Below are 13,024 nucleotides of genomic sequence, written 5' to 3'. Positions count from 1 at the left end.
CAACCAGTAGGCCAAGATGGTAATAAGTCAAATGATGGTTGCATTAGCTACAACTAATGGCTAGAAAATGCATTAGATGGATGTCAAGGATGCATTCTTGAATGGAGAGTTATCGAAAGAGGTTTATATATACCAACCACTAGGTTATGAGGATGCAAGATATCCGCACAGGGTGTGCAAATTGCAAGACAATTTATGGCTTGAAGCAAGCCCCATGAGCTTGGCAAACCAGGTCACTGCTTATTTTGCAACAGTTGGATTTTTATGCATGTCTAGCTAACTCATCCCTCTTTGCACTAGTCAAGGGGATTGATGAAGTACTAATCATTTTATATATTGATGACTTGATAGTCGATGGCAGTAATGAGCAATTGATTGTTCAAGTGAAAGCTCAATTGCAGCCTGAGTTTGAGACAAAATATCTTGTAGAGTTGTATTTCTTTATTGGCATAGAAGTAAATAGGGAAGGTGATGACACCTGGATGTTGTAGTGTCAGTATGCTTTACACATGCTTGCAAAGTATGGCCTCACCGCATGCAAGCTAATGAGTACACCTCTTGAATGCTAAGCATATAGGTGATGAGATAGAAGATCCAAACATGTATTAGAGAATGGTAGGAAGCTTGATTTACCTCATCATCACTCATTTGGATCTCAATTATGAAGTCAAAGTAGTCAACTAGTTTATGTAGTCACCCAGGAAGCTGGATGCCACTGAATGCAGTTCACAAAATCATGTATATGTCAAGCATACAACTTGGATATGGTTTGCACTATAGGGCTGATGTAGGGCCTGGTCTTTATTCATACACTAGTGCTAATTAGGTAGGTACTTTAGCTGACAGGTGAGCTACATCAAGAGCAGGGGCTACACTGTCATGGTTTTAAAAGCTGCCGACCATTGCATTATCTTCTATAGAGGCTGAATACAAAGGGGAAGCAATTGTAGTATGTTGGTTATGCAATTTGCTGGCACAGATTGTCCACCATGATGTGGTGGATTCGATACCTCTTTATTGTGTAATAATATTAGTAGCATCATGCTAGCTACTAGGAAAACTATGTTCAATAGTTGCACGAAACACAAAGGTCCACCAGAGAGAAGATTCTCAATGGAGAGACAACAAACTTGTAGCATGTATCTACCAAGGGTTAAATTGCAAACATATTCACAAAGGCATTACCCTGCGAGAAGTTTCATTACATTTGTCAGTTTATGGGAGTACATTACTTGAGTAGTGAAAGCTCAAGAATTCATCCTCCTTGTGACTTGAGCTTGAGGGGGAGTGTTGAGATGTATGGAGACACATCTTTATCCACTTGCTCATCATTGATAGGCAGAGGACACCGATGATTGCCGTTAGGCAGGACACACAATTTATCTTATCCCACATTCTAGATGTAGCTGTGTTGTTCTTCTTAGTGCCCACGTATATATGGCACACTTATTCTATGTTGCATTTTGTGAGATGCTCATTTAAAAGAACAAAATGCTTCCTCCATCTCCATCTCTTGTACTGTGTATATGCTACATGATTTATATTGCTTAGAACAAGTATAGCCTCTATTTAATACTTTTTAGGTTTCTATCTTAGCAAATGTGCTTAAATTGAGGTTGCTAGACATAGGCATAATGTAAAAGTACTCAAAGTGCCTGTGAAAGTACTACCTCTATAACTACAAGATGCTCTATTGCTGAAGCTAGAAAATGTAATGTAATCCAGTTTTTTACAAGTCTTGACATAATAAACGATGCACTTGATATGGCAATGGATCCCGAGAATATTGTAGAAGGCTTTAGAAGGCTAAAAATGTGCACAAAATGCCATAGAAATAGTCAAGAATGCTTCATGATGAAGGCATGTGAAGTGCAAGATGTACAAGGTGTAATTGTCTCACTGATATAAAGCCAATATCTCAATATTTTGTGAAATCTACTCATTTTTCTATAAATCTTGAGTTTTAGGATACATGATGAACATGACACTACATGTGAGTGAAGGGACTAACTCTTATAGGATCTAGCCGAGTGAGTTCAACCAAGGGGTCAATTGGATTTATGGAGCTTAATCTCCTCTAAGCTAGTTTGATCTGTGCTAGACCAACCATTATAGCAATGAAAAGCAAGAAATAGTTTTTTTCCTTACTTCTTTTCAAAGTGATACGCTCACATGCATCGATGAAGAGGCTTTAATATGCAAACTAGAATGCTTGGTGCAAACTAGAACGCTTGGCCAGAATGAGTGTTAAAAATTGTGCTTGTGAGTAATTTTTAGCAAACATAAAAAAGATAGTGTTAATTTAACCAGACATAGAATAGGGAATAAACCTTGAAATCTTGAGATAATCTCGATTATATTATCTTATTTCTTAGCTAGCTTTCTTGAGCTCACAAAAATGATCATACCGACTCCTTCATTACCATTGAATGTCTCCTCTTTCCTTATTTTCTTCAGGTTCTCTATTGTGCTTAATGTTTCACCAAGCATGGCTCTTGCAACTGTGTACATTGTAGACATCACTCAAATTGTGATGTCCACTACACTCAACAATTGTGTATAGTCGTGATGGTTTGGATTTAGCAATGGATGAGCATAATTTGGTAGCAAATTGAACAAAGTGTATAGACCATTGTTTATTTCGGGAGCAATTATGGCATGGTGTGCACGTTACTTTGATACCCAACTATTCACAGGCATCAATAAGAATAATGTTACCCAATGTTGTTACATAATCCAAAATGTTGGTAGCATTTAGGACCACAAATTTGGCTACTTTGCATGAATGAATGTTGCACCACATATTCTTCAAATGTATATCGATGACAAGAGTGAGTTACAGTCAACAATCCATTAATTGTATGGTCATTCTTGATGATGGACCACAATGAAGATGAAGGCCTTACCGAGAGATTTCTAGATATCAAATCATTTTGCTTTGCTTTGGATCTCCTTTTGTGAAGGGTTGAATGATCAGTGCTATATATTAATGTCAATATTGCTACACTTTCAATAGAGCTAAACCCTTGCCATAGTCTAATGCAATGTTTGTTTTTGTTCATTATAGGTATTGTGGTCTGACACAACGTTTGTTTTTGTTCAATAAACTAGAGACTTAAATATTCAAAAATGATTCTTTATATTGAAGATAGACAAATTACCTTATAGGTGTTATACTAGATAAATAACTTATGAATTAGCATTGTTAAAGATATATAAGGCTTAAAAAATATTTCTATGTCATAAAAGAATATATTTAGTATGTTAATTTTATATGTTTCACAAGAAGACATCCAAATTGAATTGCAACACATGTAAAAGATTTGTTATGCATACCTTTCAAAATATATACTTGCGCGAACAATGAAGCTTGTATCGAACTTGTGAAATCTAGAAAGGAAAAACAAACAAAAACAAAAAGGATAGTAGGTCTACTGTGTAATGCTAAAGTGATATAAACGTGTATGAGCATAAGTTGCTAACTAGAATTAGTGCCCAAGAAGGGAAAAGAGGGGAAAAAGTGACAAAAAATAAATCCATACATAATGTATGGCAGAGAGTTGGCACCACTCTCTCCATAAATTGATAATCATAAGGGAATGTGCCTTTCCCCCATTTAGGAAAAGATCACCTCTAGTATTGGAGGTGTAGAATAGAGCACATCCAATGTTGGATGTGTTGCGCAAAGTTGAGATAGTGAGGCAATGTCATACTTATGTGGAGATTGAACTGTGCTTTTTTGGTTACCAAGTTCGATCGGCTTATTTGCTATTTGATTGATATTACATACCAAGGAATAAAAATACAAATGAATGTCAATGTTTGAAGTGCAATGAAGCTCATTAATATATTATATAGGTATCATGTAAAAAGTTGATAACATGACCATGTGTGAAAAGTTTATTAAAACAGCAACTGTGCATCCATACAAAATTCACCGAAGGGGTAATAGCAAACTATAAGGCAACAATAAAAATAATATATTCTTTCCATGAAATTGACAATCACATAATATGCTAGGTATAGTAGAATAGAGTATTTATATATTATATCCTCTTATTGCAAGCAACAACATGCTTCCTCGAAGTGTCACCTCTACTGATGTACTCTTACACTACCATCATAATTTCTTATGACATTGTACATGTCATCATAAAGGTAATCTTGACCAAGAAGATTGTATAGAGAGAATGTGAATATTTTTTACTTGAACATATAGTTGAAGCACATGGCATATTAGATAGACTATTGTTGAATCTTTTACTCACATAGAAGTTGTTGTAAGGCTTCCCACTTAATCGAATCAAGTTGTATTTAAACTTAAGTATGAAGGAAAGGAGAGTGAAGGTATGGGACATAAAAGGTTTGAGGTCGAGTGGGAAACACAAAAGAGACAAAGAAGGTAGCATAGCTAAGGAGAGCTTTTAAGAGACCAAAACGGTATATAAATACAAGTATATATATATATATATGCACTAAATTTTCTCAATTGACAAAGAAGACCTGAGATCTACATGAATCTTGAAGTTCACAATGCATTTGAAAAGCTAAGTGATCTCAGGGAGTGCAAGTAATACGATTGTGATGTAATGACACCACGATTTCCAGGTTATATTCTATGATAGCATGGAAGTTGACTTCTCTACTTATCATTTTTGGGTATGAGAAGACGAGGCTCACAACATGACTTTGCTATGTGCTTAGGGCATGTAGGCTAACAATTTGACTTAGCTGGACAACATGGAAAATTCTAATCTATAAATGAAATGCTAAATGTAATTTCTAAAGAAGGGAAAATGTTAGGTCTCCTTACTACAAAACTACAAGAAAGATTGTGGAAATTGGAATTGGAGGAACATAATCGACACAATAACTAAAACTAATGTTAGATATCCCAATCAAAAGCTACATTAGCATTATTGATATCGTCTCATGATCCTACCCTCAAGTCTAGAGACCTTGTTGGAGCTAAAGATAGAGAACCATCGACCCATTTAACCAAAAATACTACAAAGGACCAACATGGGATGAACTCAACCAACAAGACTAGTCTCACAAACCTAGAGAACAAATATACACATAAAATGATGACAAGAAGTGTCGCCTCTCTCAAACAACATCCTTTCAAACCTCCAAGCATCATAACCTTCTAGATCATGAAGACACACAACCTTCCAAATCAACAGAGGCGACCAATTGTCCATCTTGGACAAGTGAAGCGAGAACAATATATTTTAATCATTCCTTTCTTTGGGAGAAGTGCCCCCTCCTTGATGTAAGAGGTGGCCCCCTCCTAGTTGTAAGAGGTGGGCTCAATTGTGTTTAACCCACCTAGGTAGGGGGGGTAGGACCCCCTTGGACCCCACAATAGGGCTTGCATTAGGCCTAATCCATTTCTTAACCCATTCCTTATGAGGCCATTTTGAGACCCCAATTCTCCCCTAATGGTTGGAGCAAGCGAGTGGTGGAACGATCGAATATAACTTGCAATTTATAGCCCCATTGTAAAACTTGGTTGGGTTTTGGCAAAAGCTCATTGGTTGTGGTTAAAGCTTGTCGGTTGGGCCTGAGCATCTCCTACACTTCCTCTCAAGGAAGCTATGGAATTGTTTGTTGTTGGGCCATATCCCACAAGATTAAAAGAACCAGTGGATGCGAAGTCCTTTGTTGCATCAGCCTCACAGCACCTCAAGTGTGGGTACTTTTTTCTTCTGTGCACTAAAGAAGAAACCTTTTGTTGTTGAGACTCAATTCTGACTTGGTGCCTTTCAAACTCGAAGAACTACATTACTTTGAAGGAAAAGCATTGGTAGCAAACCTTTAAATTTGATCATCAAATGACTTTTGGTACCACTTAGGACAAATTCGTGAATGGCTCCTATAGCTAAGGTGCTGAAATGCACTTCCCATAATAGGCTAGGGGAAATAGTGGTGAAGATGAGGGTGGCAAGATGAGGAAATGATGAGAAAATCTTAGCATATTATCCCATTAGAGTTTGTAGAAGTGGGGAATTTGGTAGGGAGATGGTGTAATATCGACAAGGCAATGAATTGAACAGGAGGAAAAATAAGATTATGTGGCAAGGCGGCCTTCCTTTGGAGAGGGGATGGAGATTGCCGATCTTGGCTCTCAAGGGAGGCATTTCCTTCCCAGATGAATGAACAAGCTAGAGACAAGAACATAATGCCTACGATCATGGCATTAGTCTAGATCCACACCCTACTTTGGTCTAAGACTTCTATCGAACCATTCTATGTAGATTGGAGTAGAGGGCATTTTGACATTCATTATGGTGTTCACGATGGCTATCTAGTGGGCTGTGAGAAGGCATGGATGTAGCATCTTGGAATCTTAATGTTAGCTACTGGGGTAGCACTTGAATATACACATATTGTCTGCAATTTGGACTCGTGAACTTCCATTTTCTCATCCCTATCTGTTGAGGATAGCGTCTAATAAAATGTGTTTTGTAGCAAACCATCTCTACGAGTAGTCTCTTAATGAGCTATCGAGCATTTAGCAACTTGACTTTATATAACTTAAAGGCATGCTAGGTCAATCTACATTTGCAAATCCATAGCGTCTCCTATTTTGTATGCTTCATTTTGATCGTGAAGACTGTGAGGTTGAGGGCCGTGCAAAATATCATGGCCATTGGATCCCGTTTTCATGGTCAAGAACAAACATTTCCATGTTATTGCCCATGCATCCCCTCTTCAGGTTCAAAATAATGCACCGGTGCTATTCCAGTCATGCAAATGGGACCCGATTATATTGCCAATTGTTAATTATTCCATCTACACTTACAATTACATGAATCGATCTATCATCTTGCTTCTGTTATCTCGATTGATTAAACACTAGCAACCATCAATTATAGAGATTATGGGTATTTGCTCACACACGTCTCATTTGTTTATCACCATTATGGCTTTCCAAGGATGTGAATGTAGTCACTTTGACCCAACCAATTCCTTTGACAAAGTGTGTTGCTTCTATGATGTTTAGTGAGGCATTAGAAATCAGAGGTTTGATCTCATTTTAAAATATAGGGACTGGGAGAACAAGGTGAGTAGGCAGAGAGCAGTGGTTTTAGCACTGTTTGCTCTCCCTCCACCAAAGCTTGCTGAATATCATTGATGCTACCAAACCGTTTGATTTCCTCACACACTTTCTAAAACTCAAGGGTTTGCCTCTTCTTGACGAATGGCTTCAGGAGGTACACAAAGGCAAACCAAGAAACAATGAGAGCCCAAGGGATTGGAAAAGAGCACAAGAAGATTTGCTCCTAGTTCTCCTTCGTGCTCTCGAGAGGTTGCCTATGGATTTGGTGTTGCTCAAGAGCTACTACATGGGGAAGTCCATCAAAAATTTGCACGGCCACATAAATCTTGAGATTCAAAAGAGGGCTAGAAAGTAGCTCGTTGATATTTGGAAAAAACGAGTTGATGCAGAGATGAAACAATCTGGAGAAGCAAACTACAGACTGAATCAAGGGATGCAATTGCCATCGAATCAACATTTTATTTATCAATCGAAGCATTTCCTTGCAGCTGCTACTACTGATGTTGAAAAGTTTGATGTCGCCATGAATGTTGCTATCGAAAGTTCAAAATTGGCCTTTTAGAAGACGAGCTCGAATGAATTTGTCACTCAGGAAGAATCCTAATGCATAGGAACATGAAAGTTTGCTTCTATTACTTCACTTTCCTTTCCCAATAACCAAAGCAAAGGTCTCTCCAATAGTCATTCAAATAAGGCTTCCAACAACGCCAAGTGCATGACACAATTTAACTATTACATATCATTGGATCATTGCTTACTGAAAAGATTGCGGAAGCAAAACAGAGGAGAATGGAGACCAAAGGAAGAATATCTAACATGAGATCTACTGGTTAGGAATGTTCCACGTGGCCTCACAACATGTGAGAATTTCATCAAACGTTCTAGTGCTGGCTAAGTAAAAAGAAGTGGATCTAATGTAGAAGATCCAAACAATAAAATGCAAGTGTCTAAACTTGTGCATGATGTGATAAGTAAATAGAGCTCAAAGAATGGATAGCTATTTCTTTTTTGGACCACCTGCAAATCTTTCTCAAATGAAAAAGTTATGGCTTGTCAAACTTGATCAAGAAGAGTGGTCAAAATGGATGATGTGGCAGTTAGGTGCACATGGAAAAAAGTGTGTGCTTGTGAAGAGGTGCATGCAAACTGTGCCTATGAATATGTGTGCCTATGGAGCACATGAGCTAATGCATCAGGTGTGTGCACATGAAGTGTGCATAGTGTGATGAGCAAGAGGTTACATTGTAATGTGGTAGTGTACCACATGGGCTACTTGGTGGTAGTATTAATTTGGTAGTGTTGTGTGCCATGTGGTAATGATTAGATGGAAATATTACCACATGGACTACTGAGGTGGCAATCTAGGGTTCTTCTAATGTGGTAGGATAAGATGGTATTGCACTTTTGCCACAAGTCACCCAACCCTATCCTATCTTGTATTGATTGGTTGTTGCCATGCCCAAGGGGTTCACACAGAAGTATCTAAGTATACAATGTGGATCCAAATGGAGGGATTTTTAAATTAAAAAATCTAAGGTAAATTTACAAAAATCTATGTATATATGGGGTTTTCAAATGAATTAAATTCAGTTCTTTGTTCCTTTATTTGTTGTTCTATTTGTGGTCATTACTAACACTACTATTGCCTTGCATCTATCTCTAAAGTCATTGATATGTTGTGTTGTTGCATAAGTCTGTGGATTGGTCCTTGCTATAGGATTCCATTAAGTTAAAGTCCTTTATCTTGTATTGTATGAGTCCTTTCATTAGGTCCTTGCTTTGTTGCTTGCCATCCACTCCTCCATCATGCTGCAAATCTGATCCTGCATCCTTGGATCGAACAAATCTGGGGCCCACTTTTCTTTTCCCCTTATTGCAGCATAGTCAAACCCCCAGAAAGGACAAGTGCGAGAACTCACCACCCCAATCTAGCCCCATTGCGGGGCTTTAATATCATAATCTTTGCTTGTTCCACAATGAAAGAATCCCATCTATTAGTCATGTAGATATTTGTCACTCTACTTTGTCTTGCAATTGATAAAGTGGTCTGGCATGGTCCACTGTTCTTGTTACTTGCCTAAGTCTATATGGCTTGTGTCTTGCTTGGCTATCTTTGTCATCATTGATTAAGGTTGAGGCTTAGGTTTCCATCGTATGCTTTGAGTCTTTTAGCATGCTAGTTTGTCATAGACTCATAGTTGCTATTGTCATTGAAGATGTTGCTTGCCTTAGTGGCGAGTGGGTTGTTGCATTGATCTCATTGTAAATCTAGTTTAGTCTCATCCTTCATAGCTATAGGTCATTTAAGGTCCTTACTATAGGCTAGGTTGTCATTGATGGTAGGCTATTGGATGTCATCCTATAGACTGGACCCCTTCTTCACTCCCTCTTACCTTCCCCCTCCCCCTCTCTTCTCCCTTTCCCCCTCCCGCTCTTCCTGGATAATTCAAAGGACAAATGAGAAGAAAATGTAAGAAGACAATAATCGCATAGAGAATGGGCACTACAATCTCTCTCTCTCTCTCTCTCTCTCTCTCTCTTTATTTGTATGTGTGTGTGTGTGTGTTATTATGAATTTTGCACTTCTTTGATCATTTGGTTATGATCTTGTCCCTTCCTCTTTGTCTTCCTTTTATCACATGTTTGTGTCTTTTATGAACGGTGTTAGCTTAATCATACTAAAAAACAATGTTAGAAAATTTCCATGTGTGCAAAAATAAATATTTGTTTGTGTTTTTGGTACACATATAAGTTTTGGCAACCAATTTGAAAATTTGATTCACAAGACTATTTTAAACAACAGTCACATGTTGCTAGTTTTTATGAAATATAATATTAAAGGGTACAAATAATTGTCTTAAAGCTTGTCGACTCTATTTTCCATTAAAGAAATTCATAGAGTAAAAGTGTCTCACAGAGGAAGTGGATGAGAACTAACACCTCACAAAATCTAGTACCAAGCTTTATAGCCAATCAATGGAAATATCTAACATGATTGAGCTACATAAAGCTATTGAGGTTGTAAATATCCTAGATCGTAGCTTGAGGGGTCGTGTAAAGTTTATTGCTTCACATTGGAGAGCAAATAGGATTCAAGATCTAGAACTTTAAACTCATACTCGATTTAGGAAATATGTTAGAAGTTTAAAAAAATATCACAAAGTGTCTTTGCAGAGCAAAAAGAGAACAATTGCAAAGGAGGAAACTCCATGCTACATATCTTGGCTTGTTTGCTAGCATAGGGTCTCAATAATTGTGTTAGCTTGATAATACCCAAAACTAAACTAACGTCTTAAGTGTTCCAAATACCATGTATGAGACAAAAGGTTAGGTCTAGTTATTAAATCTTATAAACCTTCTTGTAATATGCATTGGCCATGTGAACCCTTTGTTAAAAGAGCAAAATAGACCCATATGTCTTGTCTAGTAGGCTAAAAAATTTATATGCTTTTTTTAAAACCCATTACCATGACAAGCACTTAATTCTTTTCAATAGGTTAAAAAAATTCCAATTAAAGAATGCACGCATATTTTTTTAAGAAGTAGATAGAATAGGTTGGTGTCATGTTCGCTTTTCCCTATACCTTGTAAGTTTGATTTAAACACATGGATCATAACTCTCTTTTGTCGTGCAAAACTTTGTGTTCTAGATGCCTCTAGTCTATTCTCTTTTGATTTGTATTTATGAAGAACTAAGAATCCTCGTGAAACAAAAAAGACTCATTCTCCTCCTTAGTGTATGTGACCCATTGCAAATAATCTCCATGAAGTTGATTACCCAAATAATCATCAAGGATCGCTAATGTTAAATTATTTGCCTTTAACATTGGAAATCAAGATGGTTCTCCTACAAGCTACCGTTAGAAAAAAAGTTTTTACGTCACTATAAAAAAGCAACAAAGCAAGGTTTTAGTTGTTGCCACATGATTTGTCAACCTAGTAGTCCATGTGGATGGAAATCCTTGTGTGTTTGAGCTTAATGCAAACCCACTAGTAAAGCTGTCTAACGTTTGATGGAACGATGCTTCACTCCATGTTAGCGATATCTATTAACTAGAAAATAAAACCCTACTTTGGTAGAGTTGATAAATTAGACAAATTAGAAAAACCATACATCAAGCTTCAAACAATCATCTTGGATAAAATCTCTTTGTTTGGAAAAAGAACCTTTGGACTTGTTGACAAGTGCCTACATGCTGTCAAATACATGCACAATCTTCCATTTGGAGGATGTCACTATAACTAATGACCTATACTTACTTACCACATATGCATGACAAATTTGTATTTCTACAAAAAAAAACCCCTAAAGAAAAACTTATGGAACAATCATGTCAATTGCCATTAACTATCAACAGTTGTGCGCCAAGACGATCCAACCTTCATGGACATCTTGAACAAAATTTAAAACTAACAAGCGACATAAAGACATTGACACTATTAACTCCATATGCTATAGACCTAAGCCACATGACTTTACATTAACGCATAAGTTGACTCGTAAGCACAAGTTGACTAATTTTGTGCTTTGTAATATTTATACATATTGACATCCATGGAAAATTGTTATTTAAAATGTGTACAATAATTTATAAAGATATGTTTGTATTTGTTTCAAGAATGTATCTCAAGAAAAGAACCATTCTATTGGCCAATAAGTTCTTTTCTTAATCAATTTTTAAATTTTGCAAGGATAGATATACATTTCAGTATATTTTATGAGCAATTACTTTGTTTGTCTTGGATTTATGAATTTTGACTTTGTAGAATTTCACATTGACCTTTATTATTTAAATGACGTATATTTAAAAGCAAAATGTCAACCATCATGTATCACAAAAAAGTATCTATTGTAGAGAAGTAGCAATCATCATGTTCTATTAATTTCAAGTATTCTTTTGTGTTTTTAATGTTCAGCTAAACCCTCAATCCTAAATCACTTTGTAAGTGAGTAAACCCTAAATCGTAAACCTTAAACCCTAAATATAAACTCTAACCCTTAACCCTAAAACCCTAATCCATTGCGCACAATAAAGCGAAATATGATATTACATCATGTGCTCAAACATAAGAATTAAAAGAAAGAAAAAAAGAAAGAAAGAAAGAAAAAGAAAAAGAGAGAGGGAAGGAAAAATATCATTGCAGATGAGCCACTGTTTGCTTGGGTGTAACCATTTTTTGTAAGATTCAAGGAATTTTATGTATGTAAGTATCTTGCATGACCCATAACTTATGCATTGCTCAATGGAATTTGACAAACTTTGTTTTAAAGTTGTAGTTACATTCCAAACTTAAACATGAGACCAAAAAATCATGGAATAACAATTTGGAATGAGACTGTTAAAGCATTACAAGTGCTATGTTGCATGTGAAGCATGCATCCTGAAGAGTATAGGATATAGCAATTTATTCAAAAACATTAAAATTTTGTTATGTACCTACATGTCCCTTACTCTGATACAAGTTAAAAAAATCAGATTTGGCACAAAGGTTGATATAGAAATCATCATGAGCCTTGTAATTCCTGTTCTAAACTAGAATCTAGAGTCCCTACATGTGACACAAAGTGAATTTTAGTGTAGATAAAGAATCTTTGATGAGAGCCTTGCATAACAATTACATAAAGCAAAACAAAGAGCATAGAGAGCAGAGAACTGAGCTGAAAGCAGAATTGAAAAACTCACATTTATACTCTAAAGAACCAAGCAGAGAGAACTCATAAAGAGGAAAAATGTAAAGTCAAAAAGACCTCACGAAAGCCACCAAAACTTGGAGCACACCAAACAGTGGAAAATAAACTAATATCCGAAACAAGGATGCTCCCCAGTAGATATCACTTTGATAACGTGTGAAAGAAACAGTGCAGCAGAGTGAGCGTAGGAAATATATAAAGTTGCGGTTTAAAGATGCATTGCAGAGTGAAAGGCAAAACATACAACACTTTATATGGAGGGATGT

This window comes from Dipteris shenzhenensis, chromosome 15 (genome assembly GCF_047967505.1).
Source record: "Dipteris shenzhenensis isolate YYH24624 ecotype China chromosome 15, Dip_SZ_1.0, whole genome shotgun sequence".
NCBI lineage: Eukaryota > Viridiplantae > Streptophyta > Polypodiopsida > Gleicheniales > Dipteridaceae > Dipteris > Dipteris shenzhenensis.
This window is presented reverse-complemented; position numbering follows the sequence as displayed.